Source organism: Clarias gariepinus, chromosome 5 (genome assembly GCF_024256425.1).
Source record: "Clarias gariepinus isolate MV-2021 ecotype Netherlands chromosome 5, CGAR_prim_01v2, whole genome shotgun sequence".
Classification (NCBI taxonomy): Eukaryota; Metazoa; Chordata; class Actinopteri; order Siluriformes; family Clariidae; genus Clarias; species Clarias gariepinus.
This window is the reverse complement of record NC_071104.1, coordinates 39,795,522-39,802,045: the sequence shown is the minus strand read 5'-3', so window position 1 is coordinate 39,802,045 and position 6,524 is coordinate 39,795,522.

The window sequence follows — 6,524 nt, the reverse complement described above, 5'->3', positions numbered from 1 at the left end:
TACTTTATTGTAGTGTTCATTCTCCCAATGGTGGGGAGGAAGCTCTACAGTTACTATTGCCTGTGGTATTAAAATCTGAGATTCTTTCTCAATTGCACCAGGAACACGGACATCAGGGTGTAGAGCGCACTGCAGAGTTGGTGCGCCAGCGGTGTTATTGGCCAGGTATGTCGGCTGATATTGCAGGTTGGTGTCAGGAGTGTGAGTGGTGCCAGTCTAGCAAAGATACACGGCCCTCTGTTAAAAGTTTCATGGGCCATCTGTTGGCCCCTAGGCCAAATGAAATTCTGTCTGTTGACTTCACGTTGTTGGAGCCTTCTAGTTCAGGGTTTGAGAATGTGCTGGTGATGACTGATGTTTTTAATAAATATACCCTTGCTGTGCCGACACGGGACTAGCGGGCTGCTACCATGGCGCAAGTCTTGAACACCGAGTGGTTTTATAAGTTCGGTGTACCAAGTCATCTCCATTCGGATCAGGGGCGGAATTTCGAATCGGTATTAATTCAGCAGCTTTGTGACCTGTATATGGTACAAAAGTCTCGCACAACACCGTACCACCCGACTGGGAATGGCTAGTGTGAGCGCTTTAACCGCACTCTGCACAATCTACTGCAGGCATTACCAGCTTCTCGGAAGAGAGACTGGGTAGCATGTTTGCCGCAGGTCCTCTTCTGTTATAACACCACTCCCCATCAATCCACGGGTGAGTCACCCCATTTTTTAATGTTTGGTCAGGAACCGCGACTGCCTGTTGATTTCTTGTTGGGACGAGTATCAGAGCCGACTCCAGGTAGTGTGAATGAGTGGGTATTGGAGCACCCAAGCAGGTTACAGGTGGCATTTGATGGGGCACGAGACCGGTTAAAGGTCATGGCTGAGAGACTGAAGTTAAAACATGACCAGCAGGTCCAGGAGGTGCCCCTGATAGAAGGCCAATTGGTGTACCTTAGGGATTATAGTGGTAGGGGTTGTCATAAGATTCAGGATCTTTGGAGCCCAGTTGTGTACCAAGTAGTACGGGTGCCATCCGAAGTCTATTCAATTGCTCCAGTGGATGACTTGGGCAAAGTTAAGACAGTGCACCGGTCATTGCTTAAAAGCCGCACCGAAGGGATTTCCCCGAGGGGGTGCCTACGGAGGAACTTGTGGAGCTGTCTGGGGTGTCCCCGGAGGAAGAGCTAAATTCGGTGTGTGTAATCCCTGAGGAAGGGTTGGCGGTTAGAATTCAGCTAGATGCGCCGGATGCGTCTCTGCCCAATTGCTTCCGAGCAGTAAATGTGTTGCCTGGGCCTACCGAACCCAGTAATTTGGTAGCTAATGTTCCGATAGAACTGCCTCCAAGATCTACATCTCGTTTGGTGCCAGCACAGGAGTCTGGAGGGAGCAAGAATTTATTACGACGTACCGGGCAAGTAACAGCTGGGAGACATTCGAATCCCCATCATCTTCTCCGTGCAGTAGGTGGTTTATCCTTGAGCCACTTGGTGTCTAATTCTGTAACTACTATTTTTCGACCTTGGAAATAGGTTTGACAGTTGGAGTTCATCATCGGGCCAATGATGAAAAAGGAGAAGGGTAGATTGTGGTGAGAAGCAGTTTCGTACCCCCTTCCAGGTTTCCAGCTATGCACCTGAGATTGATTATTGGGTGTAGTTTAGAAGAGTATAAAAGGGTGCGGCGAGATCAACCAGGTGTGGCGCTAGTTCACCCCCAGGTGGCGCTTCCGGAAGTGTGTCGTCCAGTTCCGGTGTACGGGAGGTATGTTTGGCATGCTGGATTTTTGGCTATTTGTCAATGTAATCATCTACCTAATAGTGATTTCCTTTGGAAAGCCGGCGATTTTTCGGATCTTTATTGTGTCCGAGGCAGCGGAGAAGCAGCGTATTGCCATCTATGTATATCTACCCTTTCTAAAAGAGTGGCGCAATTTGTGCACGTGTACCGCAGGAGACAAATGCTACCATATCATTGGTATGCCGATTAATTTTCTCTTTATATAGCAGGCTTAAGATCCTTAGGCATATGATGTGACCTGTATATCTGTCCTATGTTTTCGATCTGTTGCAGGATTGGCCGCCAGATGGATGTGGTCTGCATCGCATGGTAGGTAGGATTTATTTTCGTTGGCGCCCGCCACACAGGTATGTGCTGTATCTTTACTTCAATGTTCTTTTACATTTTAGGTAAATTGATCGGCTGGCGAGTGTGCTTTTCTCACCTTTCTTTGGCTTTGTGTCGCTTACAACTTGGCTTGCAGCTTCAGCACTGCTGTTTTGCTTCAGTGGATTGTTTTGGTTTATTTTGTCCTTGTGACAGTTATTTTTTTTTTTTTTTCTTTTTTTTTTCTTTTTCCGCTTTGCTTTTTTAACAGCTTTTTGCTTTGCTTGTGCTGCTGCCTTGGGCTGGCTTATTTCTATATTTTGTTTTGTGCTGCTTTGCTTGGTGTTGTCAGCCATTGCTTTAATGTAACATTTCACTGACTAACGCTTAGGTTTATTTGTCCTCCAAGTTGGGAGGTTGCTTTGCAGCTGTTAGTTTTTTTTTGTTTTTGTAATTATTAAATTTATTTGTCCTTTTCTTTTAGGAGCTGGGAATGGAGAGAAGGCGGGCTAGCTGCTTATAGAGTGGCGTGCTTATGTTTACAAAGTGTGGAGTGGTACTACATTTTCACTAGTGTGAGGGGTTGGTGCACATGTGGTTATGAGTGTAGTCCTGTACCTAGCCTGCCTCTCTATGGTTAAGCTCCCAGCTCCGATTTCTTTTCTTTGTCTTTTTGCTGGGGATGTTTTAATCTGTTTTAACGGTCGTTTTGATATTGCTTGATCTGGAAATTTCCTGTATGAATAAAGAATTGTATTTTTGTATCCATGTCCCTGTGTTCTTACTGAGAGATTCAAACCTGCGTGTCTTAAACTTTTCCCTGGTAACCAATCCTGGGTGGCGTAATCGGTAACTCAGTCTTTTAAGGTTGGTCAAAGGGAATTTTTTAAATTTCCCGACATAGAGAAAAAGACACCCACCACACCGCCACATATAGAAAAGCTCTTAGTGTAGCTAGATTAACGTATCTCTTCCCTCTTATAGAAACTAACAAAAATAATCCTAGATTTTTATTTAATATCGTAGCCAAAGTAACCAGAAATCTACTACTGCAGAAACCTCCACAAGAACATTGGGCAATAGTAAGGCCTTTATAAACTTTTTAAATAAGAAAATTGTAAATATCAGGCATAAAATTGAGGCTTAGAAACACATGTAATTGATGCAGATGTTAAACTAACCATGTCAGATCAGAACCTACAATAATTTACTCCCCTTGAAGAGAATTAACTAATTTCACTCATCTCTTTTGCAAATTCATCAACCTGTATATTAGATCCTATACCGAAACATTTTCTTAAAAGGATAGTACCAGCAATAACAGAACCCCTGTTGAGAATAATACATTTTTCACTTAGCATTGGATATGTTCCAAAATCTTTTAAACTAGCAGTTATTAAACCAAAGTTATTAAAGTTATGGTGATTATTCTATATTATAAATACTCCACATGTTCTCTAGTGGAGTTTGGTGTTCCACAGGGTTCAGTTTCAGACCCACTTCTTTTTTCCCTTTACATGCTTCCTCTGGGCAACATACAGTGGCTTGCAAAAGTATTCGGCCCCTTTAACTTTTTCACATTTCCACATTACAGCCACAAACATAAATCAATTTCATTGTAATTTCACAAGAAAGACCAATACAAAGTGGTGTATACTTGAGAAGTGAAACGAAAATCATACATGATTCCAAACATTTTTACAAGTAAATAACTGCAAAGTGGGGTGTGCGTAATTATTCAGCCCCCTTTGGTCTGAGTGCAGTCAGGTGCCCATAGACATTGCCTGATGATGCTAATGACTAAATAGAGTGCACCTGTGTATAATCCAATGTCAGTACAAATACAGCTGCTTTGTGACAGCCTTAGAGGTTGTCTAAGAGAATATTTGGAGCAACAGCACCATGAAGTCCAAAGAACACACCAGACAGGTCAGGAATAAAGTTATTGAGAAATTTAAAGCAGGCTTAGGCTACAAAAAGATTTCCAAAGCCCTGAATATCCCATGGAGCACTGTTCAAGCGATCATTCAGAAATGGAAGAAGTATGGCATAGCTGTAAACCTACCAAGACAAGGCCGTCCACCTAAACTCACAGGCCGAACAAGGAGAGCGCTGATCAGAAATGCAGCCAAGAGGCCCATGGTGACCCTGGACGAGCTGCAGAGATCTACAGCTCACGTGGGGGAATCTGTCCATAGGACAACTATTAGTCGTGCACTTCACAAAGTTGGCCATTATGGAAGAGTGGCAAGAAGAAAGCCATTGTTAACAGAAAACCATAAGAAGTCCCGTTTGCAGTTTGCCACAAGCCATGCGGGGGACACAGCAAACATGTGGAAGAAGGTGCTCTGGTCAGATGAGACCAAAATGGACCTTTTTGGCCAAAATGCAAAATGCTATGTGTGGCAAAAAAATAACACTGCACATCACTCTGAACACACCATCCCCACTGTCAAATATGGTGGTGGCAGCATCATGCTCTGGGGTGCTTCTCTTCAGCAGGGACAGGGAAGCTGGTCAGAGTTGATGGGAAGATGGATGGAGCCAAATACAGGGCAATCTTGGAAGAAAACCTCTTGGAGTCTGCAAAAGACTTGAGACTGGGGCGGAGGTTTACCTTCCAGCAGGACAATGACCCTAAACATAAAGGCCAGGGCAACAATGGAATGGTTTAAAACATAACATATCCATGTGTTAGAATGGCCCAGTCAAAGTCCAGATCTAAATCCAATCAAAAATCTGTGGCAAGATCTGAAAACTGCTGTTTACAAACGCTGTCCATCTAATCTAACTGAGCTGGAGCTGTTTTGCAAAGAAGAATGGGCAAGGATTTCAGTCTCTAGATGTGCAAAGCTGGTAGAGACATACCCTAAAAGATTGGCAACTGTTATTGCAGCAAAAGGTGGTTCTACAAAGTATTGACTCAGGGGGCTGAATAATTATGCACACCCCACTTTTTAGTTATTGATTTGTAAAAATGTTTGGAATCATGTATGATTTTCATCCCACTTCTCACGTGTACACCACTTTGGTCTTTTACGTGGAATTCTAATAAAATTGATTCATGTTTGTGGCTGTAATTTGTCAAAATGTGGAAAAGTTCAGGGGCCAAATACTTTTACAAGCCACTGTAATCCGTAAGCATGGTATTAGTTTTTATTGTTATGCTGACGACACACAGTTATATGTCTCAGCAAAACCAGATAAGAAAAACCAGCTTACCAAAGTTGAGCAATGTGTGATTAGATTAGATGCTAATTAAATTCCTTCTGCCATAGAAACGCATACAGCTAGAAGTAAGATTCTAGATCACTCTGTAACTTTAGATGGCCTTTCTGTTCCATCAAGTGCAACAGTAAAAGACCTCGGTGTGATTATAGATTCCAGCCTTTAATTTGAAGCTCATGTAGATAATATTACCAGGATAGCATTCTTTCACCTTAGAAATATTGCCAAGATAAGAAATATATTGTCGCTAAATGATGCAGAAAAAATAGTTCATGCTTTTATCACCTCTAGGTTGGACAATTGTAATGCCTTACTGTCTGGTTGTTTAACTAGGTGCATAAACAAGTTTCAGCTAGTCCAGAATACAGCAGAGAGTCCTCATTCTCATTAGAACCAGAAGATACGAGCACATCATACCTATCTTATCTTCACTCTATTGGCTCCCTGTGAAATTTCGCACCACAGTATCTGAGTGAACTGCTAGTGTCTTACGATCCGCCACGCCTACTTCAATCAAAGGATGCAGGCTGCTTGTCAGTACCGCGTATTATGAAAACTACAGCAGGGGGCAGAGCTTTCTTTTACAAATCCCCAAAGTTATGGAATAGTCTTCCAATTAATGTTCAGGACTTAGCCACAGTCTCAATGTTTATGTCTAGGCTAAAAACTATTTAACCAAGCATTTTTGTGAATAGATTTCCCTTAGGTAAAGGAGCAGATCTGGGGGACTCGTGGACTAGTGTAATATGGTAAACTGGTATATTTAGATGCTGTCTTTCCCACTCTCATTGATCACAGGTTTGTTGACGGTGAAGTGATTGGTCGCTTTAAATCTCAGGGAGGTTTCCTTCTGGCTCTTCCTTTTAGTTATGCTGTCATAGTTAATCCTGCCTGAGTCATGGACTAGTCATGACTGCAGTTGCTTGATCGTTCAGGACTGGAGTTTTCTATAATCTACGATCCCATCGAACTGGAATCCATATTAACTTAAACACATCTCCAGTTATATTGAACTTTCAATCTCATGCAGTATGATGCAGATCAATCCCTGCTATCCATTTTCACCCAAATGAGGATGAGTTCCCTGTTGAGTTTTTCCCTGCCACTCTTACCATCGTCCTTGGCTTGCTTATAAAGACAATCTTATTATTTTGATTCATACACATTCATATTTCATACAAACTTCAATAATTC